The 13,103-nt window shown below is 36.2% G+C and overlaps 1 long non-coding RNA gene across 1 annotated transcript; it reads left to right on the top strand.

Annotated features, from left to right (window-relative positions):
* Positions 1 to 925: 925 nt before the first annotated feature.
* LOC103879269 lies at positions 926 to 11,372 on the top strand. Its single transcript, XR_001896589.3, has 4 exons — positions 926 to 1,425; positions 2,126 to 2,231; positions 7,205 to 7,247; positions 11,169 to 11,372. It is a non-coding gene; the product is annotated as an uncharacterized LOC103879269 (long non-coding RNA).
* The last annotated feature ends 1,731 nt before the right edge of the window (positions 11,373 to 13,103 follow it).

Genomic DNA, 13,103 nt, shown 5'->3' with positions numbered 1-13,103 from the left:
TCACAGCAATATGACTTCTAACACTCAATTGAAACCTTGAGATCTTCAAAAACCTCCTAAATTTTCAGATCTAAATTGACTTTTCTGCAACATTTGGCATTGTTGAACATTCCTATGGAATTCCTATGGAAACTCTTTCACCTTTGTCTTTTATGACACATTTCTCCTCCACTAGCGTTTTCATAGCTGCTTGTGTGTCAGACTGTGTCATGGCAGGAACAGATCATGCACTCAAACCGGATAATTTGAGGAGATTAGAATACAGTGAGTATTTACAAAAGTGTGAGCAAGGAAGGTGAGAAGGATAGTGCAGTTGCCTAGGTTTAATATCTGTGAGCCTCACGAATTTTAGGCAAACAGAGGAAAGGGTTACCAGAATTTGAATGAACCCTATGGGAAAAGTGGCCTTCACTCATGTGACATAGACAATACTTAAAGAACTCACAAGAATGAATGGGGAGGAATGAAAGCCTTCTTTCTGTGTATGTTTCGTTTTGTCTTGTTTTCACAAATTCTCCCCTCACCTATCAGGTTAACAATACATAAAGCTAGAGGGCAAGTAAATCATTTTATGTGTCCAAACACGTCGGCCTCCCTAGGCCCAGAGGAGGGTGCTGAAGAATAGATGGGAGATCTGAAAGGGCTGGCAGAAGACATCTTGCCCAGTCTCTATTTCTAAGTGCTGGTTTTCCCCAGGGTTCTTCTTGCCTTCACACTTTTTTTTTTTTTTTTTTTTTTTTGAGACAGCAGGAGTGCAGTGGCACAATCTCGGCTCACTGCAAGCTCCGCCTCCCGGATTCACGCCCTTCTCCTGCCTCAGCCTCCTGAGTAGCTGGGACTACAGGTGCCCGCCACCACGCCCGGCTAATTTTTTTGTACTTTTTAGTAGAGACGGGGTTTCACCCTGTTAGCCAGCATGGTCTCGATCTCCTGACCTCGTGATCCGCCCGCCTTGGCCTCCCAAAGAGCTGGGATGATTACAGGTGTGAGCCACCGCGCCTGGCCCCTAGACATCCTTTTGACTGGGCACATTTTTATCTTCAATCTTGGCTTATATTATTACTTACATTCTGGTGACTTTCTAATCTATAGTTCCATCATAAATGTCTTATTTTCTTAGCTGAGCCTGATGCATCCAGCTACTTAAAGGGTGCCTCTTTTATGAACTCTACATCACAAAATCTGAACTCATTTTCTTCACATCAAATTTACTTTCTCCATATTCTCTCAAGCTGAATGGCACTCCACCCGCCAATCAACAAAGCAGAAAACTCATAATGATCCTTGACTCACTTTTACTATCTAGGTATAGTCAATTAATAACAATGCTGTATTGATAATCTCCTAATGAATATTTAATTCGCCTCCTCCTGTGCATTGTCACCATCTCTATTGTAGTGAGTGTGATGAAAAAGTTCCTCCTAGGTGAAGGGGTGGCCTGCCCCTCCACACCTGTGGGTGTTTCTCGTAAGGTGGAACGAGAGACTTGAGAAAAGAAATAAGACACAGAGACAAAGTATAGAGAAAGAAAAGCGGGGGCCCAGGGGACCGGCGCTCAGCTTACAGAGGACCCACGCCGGCACCGGTCTCTGAGTTCCCTCAGTATTTATTGATAATTATCTTTACCATCTTAAAGACAGGGGAGTGGCAGGACAATAGGATCATTTTTAGGGAGGAAATTAGCAGTAAGACATAAGAACAAAAACCTCTGTGATATGAATAAGTTCAAAGGAAAATCCTGTGCCTTGAGATAAACTTTTTAGCAACATTGTTTCATCCTATCACATGGGGATAAACCTTGGACAATACCTAGCTTTCCTAGGCAGAGGTCCCTGCGACCTTTGGCTGTGTACGTGTCTCTGGGTAGTTGAAATTAAGAGAATGGTGATAACTTTTAACCAGCAAGCTACCTTCAGGCATTTGTTTAACAAAGACACATCCTGCACAGCCCAAAATCCATTAAACCTTGAGTCACCGCAACACATGTCTCTTGCCAAGGACAAGGTTGGGGGTAGGGTCACAGATTAACAGCATCTCAAATACAGAACAAAATGGAGTCTCTTATGTCTACTTCTTTCTATATAGACACAGTAACAGGCTGATCTCTTTCTTTTCCCCACACTAGGAATTATGGAAACCGATTACATGAAGAGCTTACCTAGAGTAGGGGATAGAGTATGTTCTTCCAGAGGAAAGCGTGTGTTAGCTGAATACTGAAGGATGAGTAACAGGTACGTGGGCAAAAAGTGGGAAAGTGTTGGACTCAAAAAGAAACACCATGTGTGAAGTTTCCTACGGGAAAGAATAAATTTTATATTTGAAAAATTAAAACCAAACAAGTATAACTGAGATGTAAGTAGTGGAGACAGCATGCTATCTTAAAATATTTTCAATTGAAGCTGGAAAAGTAGGAAGCCAGAAGATTGCAAAGGGCTTTAGATGTCATAATGTGAATTTGTGACACAATGCGTATAGTACTCAAGTTGACGGAATCAATAAAGAAGGAATGGATCCAATAGCATTATCTGTATTTAAGCCTGAAAAGTTCTCATATCTTAATCTGTAAAGTAGGAGAGCGTATCATCCAGGCGAGAAGACATGATCTGATCAAAGGGAACTAATAAAGCAATCATTCAGGAAGAACACGCTTTGTTTACTCTCACCTGAATCTCCAAACACAAGTCATCTTTGTGCCTCATACACCTGTGTATATTCAAGAATTTTCAGACTGCATTATGAGGCAGGACTTCTCTTTGTAAAGAACCTCTTTGCATTTATAATTTGCACCAAAACTCTTGGAAGTTATTGTATGATGGTTGTCCCATCATAATTTCCTTCCAAAATGCGAGATGGAAAGTTCATTTATCTAAGAGAGAGAAGTCTTAAATAGCAAGTTATTATTATCTTTTTATTCATTATGACCTTTCATAGTGCTAATAACTAGGTTAAGTCACCTAAACTCCATGTTTTGAATTAGTCTCTTCTAAAAAAAGAGTTGAAGGAAATACATATGAAGTGCCTTTCAAGGTCTGAAATTCTGCAAACAGAATGAGAATGAACATAAAAATGCTCAAGCATTCTCATCATCACAAGCATGAGAATGGATGGAAGCATCCCTTTAAGATTACTTCCAACCCTCTAAGTTTTATAATATCTTAAAATAAATAAAATGGACAATCATGAAAAATTATCATTACATTTTTTCAGGTGAATCAACAGTTGTTCACCTAGAATAACAGCATGTAATCCATAATGTTTGGCATCACATCCAGATAGGCCATCCACCATGGTACTTATTTGACTGTTGAAATTTCACCTCTAGAAAAGTGTTAGTAATTAGAGAGTAGGTATGTTCCAAGATAATGCACTGAGGCAATTCATCTGGCTCCTGTAAAAATCTACATAAAACACTTGCAAGCACGTTTGTGTGTGTATATATATATATATATATACACACACACAAACAAAACACAAGCAAAAACACTTGTTAGAAGCTAGACTATACGTATTTTCATAGACAAATGAGAACAGAAATAACAACTATGATGGGGAAAATGAATAATGGTAAAAGAAGTGCATTGTCCTTTCTCATTTTTACATCTTAAACTATTTTAAATAATTTCTGACTTCACTCTTAATTTTCTTTTATCACCTCTTCAACTTAACACTGTCCAGTGGAGAATTATTCATCTCCTAAAGGATCCTAAGGCTTAATTAATAGAGGAGGCAGCCAAAGAAATAAAGCTAGAGATATCAGAAGTAATTACAATTTAATGAAACAAGGATGAACAAATTACCACAAAACCCAAGTAGCCTAGTAAGTGACCTGAAATGAAAATGTGGTCATCAAACTGATAACCTCTCTTTTTACTCACCTCTCACTCTAAAATACCATTTCCTTATACTCTTTCTTATTCCATTCTTTTCTCATTTTGGAGAATGTGTGAGGTGATCATAGCTTTGATTACAAGTATAAATAAAATGTCCTTGTGTCCCTCATCCTCAACACAACTGCACATATTCAACAGGTAACCATGGGATATAGTCTGTAGGATGAAATTCAAACTCAATTTTAGGCCAGGTGCAGTGGCTCACGCCTGTAATCGCAGCACTTTGAGGCGTGGATCATGAGGTCAGGAGTTTGAGATCAGCCTGACCAACATGGTGAAACACTGTCTTTACTAAAAATACAAAAATTAGCAGGGCGTGGTGGTGCGTGCCTGTAATCCCGACTACTCTGGAGGCTGAGGCAGAAGAATCGCTTGAACCTGGGAGGCAGAGGTTGCAGTGAGCCGAGATCATGCCACTGCACTCCAGCCTGGGCAACAGAGTGAGACTGTCTCGAAGAGAAGAAAAAAAAAAAAAAAAAATCACCTTTAATAAAGTAGTTTACCAGCAAAGCTAACTAAAGGACCATTCACATGGAAGTTAACTTTTATTGCAGATATACTATGTTCTTTGAATATTAACCATATTTTAAGGCCACGTGGAACACATTGCTATTTTCCAAACAGTTTCTAGGGTGGTCTTCAGCTCACAAATTCACTGCAGCAGATCTTAGCTACAGAAATTCAGCCTCAGAAAATGTCTGGAATAGAGGCAATGTTTACAGTCCTGTGCTGTTTGTTTTGACAAACACAATCTCTTTTTACACTGTAGGAGGGAAAGCAAAGAGGACTCCCCAAAAAATGAATTGTTGCTTAAGTCGGTTACTATGAAATGTTAAGAACCGAAAAGGGAAAATTAACTCCCCTCCCGCTCCTGAAAAGGAGCAGCAGGATGAAATTAACTGGGAAGGCAATCACTGTCCTATTCATACTTCTACTGGGACTGAAATGAATGCCTATTCCAGAGTCCATCTCAAGCCCCACTCCCAGGGAGGTACAGTCTCTCTGGCACCACTCAAGATGTTTATCTGTATTGTGTGCTACAAAGCATTTCAATTTTCATGGGGAGATGGGAGTGGGTGAACAAAATCTAGCTTATAGGAAGAATATCCAGTAGATGCCATGACATTCTTTATTAAGATACTGAATATCAGTAAGTAAATGATTTCTATCTTTCAACAAGCACCAGCCCAGATTAAACTTGCATTTTCATATGTCTAACAGTTCATTGCCTCTGTGGATATACTTGCTTTCACAGGTAAGGAAATTGAGCCAATTAACTGAGGGTTTACATTTTACCTCAAATTTCTCAACTGTCCGACGAGTTATAGTCTAAGAAACTAATTTAAGTCAGTATCTCTAAATGAAGAAAGTTATCTAGTTATACAAGAATCTTATTTCTGAAGGTAGCTAATTTTAGAGATATATTGAATATAGTCTTATCCAATCCCATTCTTGAAGAATTATATTCATTAGATAAATAAATGATGCTACACTTGGCAGGTTTGGTAACATCAGGGAAGGAAATTAGGTATAATCAAGTCAGAAAGGTGTTCGATAAGCACAATAAATAAAATACAAAAATAACAAAATGAAAATACATTTGTATAGCAATCTGTTAAGACGAGGAAGAAAACTGCTGTGATTCTGAAAAACGAAGGCAATTAAATTAGTTTACTAATAACCCCTGTAATTACATAAGATTATTTAACATTGAATATTCACTTAAAGAAGATATGAGTCATCTCGAAGAAATTAATAGATACTGCTTCCAGAATATATGAGAAAGATTTACAGCAATTAAGGATCTCTCTGAAGTGTATATATATTATATAATACACATATGTATTTGTGTGTGCATATATGCACGTATATGTTCATTAATGTAGCTTATATTTTAGCAAGAATTTGTAATGAATAAATTGTTTATGGGGAATCCCTGTACAACTACACATTAAGATATGTTTTCAAATTTTATGCTAAATCATCCTTGCTGTGCAGGCATAAGGCCAGATGGAAGCTTATGGCTGCTATGTCAATACCTACAGAACATTGATGTCTTCTTAGCTAGTCCAAATAGAGCCATTCCATCTGCCATAAACACTAGGCCCAAAGGCCACATTTACAGATTGCACTAAAGAAGTTAAAATTATTTTTACAGTGAAGGCATTTTTATAGGTTCTGGGAAAAGGGAACTCAATGTGTGTTCCAAAACACTTATTCTCTGGTGATTTTGAGTGTATTTTCATGTATGTATGCATAGGGAAATAATAAAATAACCCTAATAGCATATTTTTATGAATGCTAGCACTAAATTAGCTATTGTGCTATTATTGTTTCCCTAGGGGTGAGATCTAGCTGATTCTGTTTAGCTTCTGCATCTTCAATCTTCCCTCTACTATGGTTGGTTTTATGTCTTTTTCTTCCAACCACTTGAAGGATTCCTTTCCCAAATGGGAGATATGGGCACATCTTTGTCATCCTGCCAGCAGTTAAACAAAAAGACAGTGGGACAGATCAAATTGAGCACATATTTTTAATTTGTTTCCTTCAAAATAAGATTTTCACAGAACCTAAAAATGCTGAGAAAATCTCCACCCAGGTTTTAGGATCTGATAAAAATCTAACGTTTCTAAAGCCCAAAGATGATTATTGGCTAGTAGCTAACTGCCCTGAATCCTACTGTGTTTTAATACCCCAGCCTTTAGAAGAGAGTAGGTACCATGGCCCTGTGCACCTGCCATCTGAGGGGAAACCATTGCTATACATACCACGTAGCTAACATCTATCTGTATAATGGAACATCACAGAAGAAAAGCTCTTTCAGATTTGGATAAGTAGGAGTCATATATCTTTGCTCATATTTCTGGAGCAAAATTTCTAATTTCATAGTAATTTCATTTTCTAATTTCATAGTAGTGAAAAGTATCAGGCAAATTCATTGACTTTGAGTTTTGTAAAAAGACAGATAAAGATGCATATTTAAAGTGAAGGGAAAAGAATAAATGAAGAGGATTTCTGCAGGTCCCTGTATTATAAAAAGGCACCAGATACAGATAATGTTTTGGAGAAACATGAAGGACTCCTCTAAATGATTAAGGAGGGAAAATCACTGTTGTCTTTCCCTACACCTAAATTTAATGTGTTGGTCATTGATTCTTGGTGGGTTTGTTCATAAGAATTAAATTTAGTAATCCATTTGAAGTAATTAGAAAGCCTCAAATAGTACATAATAATAAGTTGGATGGGGAACAATTTTAAATATTACATGTACCGTATAAATGTAAGTTATTCACAAGTATTCCCGCTTTACTCAGTATGACATGGTGGCCAGAGGAGACAAGGAAACTGCCTGACCAGGTGAGTCAGCTGAATCAGTTCTAGAGAGGATTAAGTGAGTAGAAAAAAGATGCCAGACCTGGGACAAGTTCTGTAGTAGCCATTCTAACCTCCCATATTCCCAAAGAAACTTTGTCACCCAAATATGCTAGAAAAACAGCCTAGGTTTCAAATGACCTCAGGCAGCTTGACTAAAGCTATTTGGTGTGGACCTGTTATCACACTCAAAAGATCTCAAGTAGATAATTGCTTTTAAAAATGTGGAATTAGGTTACTGAAAAAAATCAAGTCTTTCTATAATGGTATATCCTTAACTAAAGAGTCTTGCCATCATAGCCGAAGTGAGAATCATGGTCAGCCAATGCTATGTACAAGCTACAGTTCTGGGGAACTTTAGTGAAAATCTAACTGCAGAGAGGTGGGAGAGGGGGAAAAAAAAACACTGATAGAGTAGGAAAGAGCCTGGACATGTGACTCCATGGGACAGAGAAAGATACAGCTTTCTACCTCCAGTCTTACTTGAAGCATCGCTGCACTTTATTCTCTGCTTTGGAATTAAATGTTTCCTTACAATAGCACTCTTTTTGTATGCATCTAAAATGATCTATTTTGAACACAAATATGCCATGTCTATAACACATGCACATCCTTCTCTAATGCTTTTCGCACACATAATCTACACCACACTACTGTGTGTGTGCAAATTCCTACAATCTGGCTCTTTCATGTCTGTTCACTTTGGTTTTAAGCTTTAAGATAAAAAGTTGTATCTTCTATATTTGCACATATGCTACAGACACTAACATGCTTCCAGGCAAACCATTGCTGTAAGAAACATTCATTTGACCACCGACTCCTTGTTAAACTCTTTTCAGTCAATGATAGTTGCTAACTATGTGGACAATATACCAGCAAAAACATTTTCTAATTTTCAGTTTATTCTAAAAGATAAACTGTACTTGGGACTGGATGAATTTAGAAGACTTGTTAGCTAGTACTGATTATTCCATGCTATCAGCATCTTTATGCATACATATAATAAACAATAATTTCATTAAGCAAGAGCCTGTGTGTTACTTGGAGAAACAGCAAAGCAAGAAGCTGATTTGATGAATTCTAACCTTAGGAATAAAATATTTAATCAAAGGAAGTAAGTCTAATGGTGTAGATAAATTCATTTCAGAAACTTTCTGAAAGTTTTTTAACTTAGCCATATTTTTTTGCATTGCTTACTTTTTCTTCATAAAAATTAAAGGGAAAATCTTTTTTTTTTTTTTTTTTTTTTTTTTTTTTGAGACCGAGTCTTGCTCTGTTGCCCAGGCTGGAGTGCAGTGGCCGGATCTCAGCTCACTGCAAGCTCCACCTCCCGGGTTTACGCCATTCTCCTGCCTCAGCCTCCCGCGTAGCTGGGACTACAGGCGTCCGCCACCTTGCCCGGCTAGTTTTTTGTATTTTTTAGTAGAGACGGGGTTTCATCGTGTTAGCCAGGATGGTCTCGATCTCCTGACCTCATGATCCACCCGTCTCGGCCTCCCAAAGGGAAATTCTTAAAAGCAGAAGTATCTACATGCTTTCTTTCATTTCTTCCTGGAATTGTATAAGCATTATATGTTTGAGGTGTATAAGATTTCATTTTCAAGCCCATCAGTGATTCATGTGCTTCAAAGTATAAAGAAAAGTATTAATATGTATACTGATGAAAAATATGTATTAAATTCAAGTTGTAAATAATAAAATCACAAATGCCCCTATTTACATATACAGCATTGAGCATTTTTTATGCTGCCATCATAAGAACGACAGTGTCTGGAAAAAAGCTAGAAGCAATGGCTACATTATGGGCAAAAACCACCCCACTTCACAGAAGGCTAGATGTTGAGAGAACTTATTAGATTTCCCAAAATATAATCTACTGTAAACATCCATATATACAAAAGATTTTACACTCTACATTTATTATATAACACAATTGCCCAACATTAATTAATTTACTAAAATCTTTCTGAAACAAGTTGTTTTTAAAAGGAAATACTCTGCTTAAAACTTTTATCTTGTTGTTTCCTTGAAATGATGTTTGTTAACCACTCCCGGCTTCCAATCTAACTTCTTTTTCTCCCCAGAGGTTGTATGAGGGGTTAATTGGTGGGAGGTGATAGATATTGGTTCATGTTTCCATTCTGGGAAAAGAAGCTGTCAAAATTCCTGAACATAGAGATTTCCTTTTATTCCCTTCCTCTACACTTGGTCCAGGGAGATGTAATAACATGGAATGGTGCTTCTGTTCTGCAAACTCAAATTTGTCTTTGGGAGGTCTATGCCAACTAGCACAGTGGAGGAAAAAGAGGATATGGCATGTTCATGATGGCTCTCACCCGAATATTCTTCAACCTTCCCTTTATTGGCAGTTAATGTGAGGTTTGGGTGATCCATTTTATGACTTGTTTTTCTTATTTATCAAATTTTCTGCAAATTCACCAGAAAAGTATGCACTCTTTATTTGATCCTGCAGACAGTCTGACAGTAAACAGTGTATAAAGTAAGGTGTATTTTTATATGAATTTGAAAAGGCAATTTTAGATTACAAATTAAATTCTAGGAAATATATTTACCAATTTATAGAAAGAAATGAATTACTGATTACCCATTGAGAACACTAACTAGTCTAGCTAACATGTTTCCAACATTATTGAAAGAAACAACATAAATGTATGCATAATTACTTGAGATTAAGAAATGGATACTCCATAATATTTGGTGCAGTCAAATACAAAGCCATATTTAAGTACAAAATTATGAATTCAATTAATAATTAAAAGATTACGCTCATTGGGAAGGTATATCTAAAGCAGTAAATGGCTTTTCAGGTGATTAAACATCTAAATGATGCTTCACACCAAAGAAAAAAGGTTTATTGTGACTATATTCCTTAGCCTGAATAATATTCCTCCAACACAGTAAGAATATAATTCAATGAAACTAAAATAGCAGAAGAGGAGTGAAGTTCTTTTTGCTCATGAAGCTCTGAATGGCTGGCCTGACTGCTTTCTTCAAGTTACCAGGGATATCACAGCAACAGCAAGAAAGAGGTTAGGTGAGGAATGAAGTGAGGGCAGGTATGAAAATGAAATCATTATGAGAGGCTGGATTAAAGAAGTGAATAATTTTCACTCAAAATGATCTGTACAGAAAGGCAGTGATATAATTAGACATTTTAAAGCTAATAAGAATTTCAGGGTCATTTGTGAGTGGGAAAATGTTTGAATTTTATAAGCTAGCATTGGCTAAACCCTTCTCTTGACATAGTACTGCAATTATTCTCCCATAAGCCTTCACAGGATACAAATTGGACAGTGTACAAGTAATTACTGATGAATGTGAATATGCTGCTTGGTGATGAAATGTTTTCATAGAAACAGAATGAAATAAGTGGAAAAGGCATTCTTATCAACTGTGAATAGATAGATATATCCACAGATAATATGCATACTACAAAAGGTTTGAAAAGAGGTGTTTCAGTAATGTAATCATAAAGGGTCATTTACAGTGGATTTTTAAAAAAGGTCTTTTTATTGTGACATGTAAGGGGATTGTATAGAACAAACATTAAACACACATTACAGCTATTCACAGCAGTATGGATGCCAAGTAAATATATTATGTTAATTTTAAGACTTTTTAAAAATCCATGCAGTTAGAAGTATATAATTCTATTAATAAAGACCTTCTTATATCTAATAAAACTAAACACTAAATTTCTTTGCATTTCAACAATAGTCTTTTTAAAATCTGTTTAATTTTATTAATATTTTTGAAAAACACCTACAAACTCAGAAAAGTTAATACAGATACATAGTTCTAAAAATATTTCTATTTCGGCATATTTGGTCCAGCATCCTTGCTTTACCATTGTTCTTTAATCCTTTGTGCATTCTCTTCTCACAGCCAGTTGAACCTGTAATTTCACAATTTCATGTGCTGGAGCTCCAAGGAGCACTGCCATGCTTAGTGCAAGAAAAGGATCCTGTATTTTGGAACCTTTCTGACAGAATGACAAGACATGTTCAAGAATTAAAATGAGTTTTCTGCATTTACCCAAACTCTGTGCACTCTTCAAAGAAGTACAAATAAAAATCAGTGTCTAGAAGACTGAAGATTTTCTACATTCCAGGTTTACGTCACAAAATAATTATTTGGTATACGTCTTTAGTAATGCATTCTATCAACTTCAGAAATATGTCCCAGCTCTAGCCACTCTCTTTATTAGAGCTTTGCTTATTACCTCAATGAGAGAACAACGTTATCAGTTGAAAAGGGATGGAACCTCCAGAAATATCACCAATACATGAAAACTCTTATCAGGGTAGCCCAGCAGGTAAAAGCTTGGTCTCTCCAATCAGACAAACCTACGATTCTTGACTCTACCCCTTTCAAGATGAATGACCTTTGGGAATTTAATCTTTCTTGGCCTGTGGGGGTTGTTGTGGGAATTAAATGAGATGTCAATAAATTCTTAATCAGAATGCACAGCTACTCCCCTTAGCTTTCAGCTCCTCTTCTAGGAGATGTGGGGATGATAGACTCACTGTTAAAAAGTGGCTAATCGATTGTTATGGCTGTATTCACAATTATCTCTTATTCTGTTGTCAGGTATATTTTGTGCAACTTTGTCCTAATGACGACATATCAAAGCTTGTAAATGATTTTATTTTTAATAACAAATTGGAGAAGTCTCGAAGTATAGATGTATGAAAGTCACTTTCAAAATGCTAATTAGAGAATGAAAGGGGTTGAGTTACAGCTACTGCACTGGGACTACACACAATCCTGTTCCTCTAAGAGCAAGCCTCTCACAATAGATATAAATATCATTTCATTTTGTGTGTTGGATTCAAAAGATCAACAAATTCTCCTCCAAAGGATTGTCCTTAAACTTCTGAGTGAGTTTTTTTTTTAATTATGGAAAAATATGAGAAATATTTCAGCAGAGGAATTGAAACAGAAAATCCAACACTAGGCTTAAGAACAATTGTTTGGAAGTCCAGAAAGTAAATTAACTCTATTAGTTGCCATTTATGGTTTTTACCTGAATCTATATTTGGAAATATTTTGGGCCACAGGAGGAAGTTAAGGAAATGGAATATATGAGGTTATATGGTGCCCTAGAGAAGTAGCATATGTTCATTCAACAAATATTTATTAATTTCCTTCTATGTGTCAGGTACTTTCTATTCCAGATGCTACTATAGAACATAAACAAAACAGACAAAATGCTCTGTGCCCTTGGAGCATATATTTGGGTGTGTGTGTATACTTATGTGATAGAAGAGGTAGCATTTGAAATGACTGAGAAAAGATAAACTATGCAGCAAATGACACCAGAAAAAACTGCATAGCAAATTAGAATACAATAAATTTGAATTGAAACCTCATATCTTACAAACACAAACATCAAGCAAATAAACACACATGTACAAATCCAGATGGAGCAAAGATGTAAGTGTATAAAATGGAATCAGGCTAGAAAAAATTCTGGGAGAAAATTGTAACAGTTTTAGAACAAGAAAGTCTTCTGTATGTATGAAATAGTATGCAGAAGTCATAAAGCTAAAGATTATTTACATAAAAATTTTAAAAAACCTTTGCATTGGAAAACCCATCATAATCAGTGAAAATGTAAAGCAAATGTCTAGTTAATACAAAAAATTCACTTTGAAATAAATAGGAGTGAGATCAACCACTCAGAGAAAAATGGCACAAGGAACAGATTCTATGTAGTTTATTGACATGTGGGAAAAGTTATCAGAACTTTTGCAGTAGAAACTATCAATAATCACTGAAAATATTTTTTTACTCTATATTTGGATTCTGGTAGTCTTA

Source organism: Papio anubis, chromosome 15 (genome assembly GCF_008728515.1).
Source record: "Papio anubis isolate 15944 chromosome 15, Panubis1.0, whole genome shotgun sequence".
Lineage (NCBI taxonomy): Eukaryota > Metazoa > Chordata > Mammalia > Primates > Cercopithecidae > Papio > Papio anubis.
The sequence above is the reverse complement of the archived record's forward strand: the minus strand, read 5'-3'. Positions and strand labels throughout refer to the sequence as shown.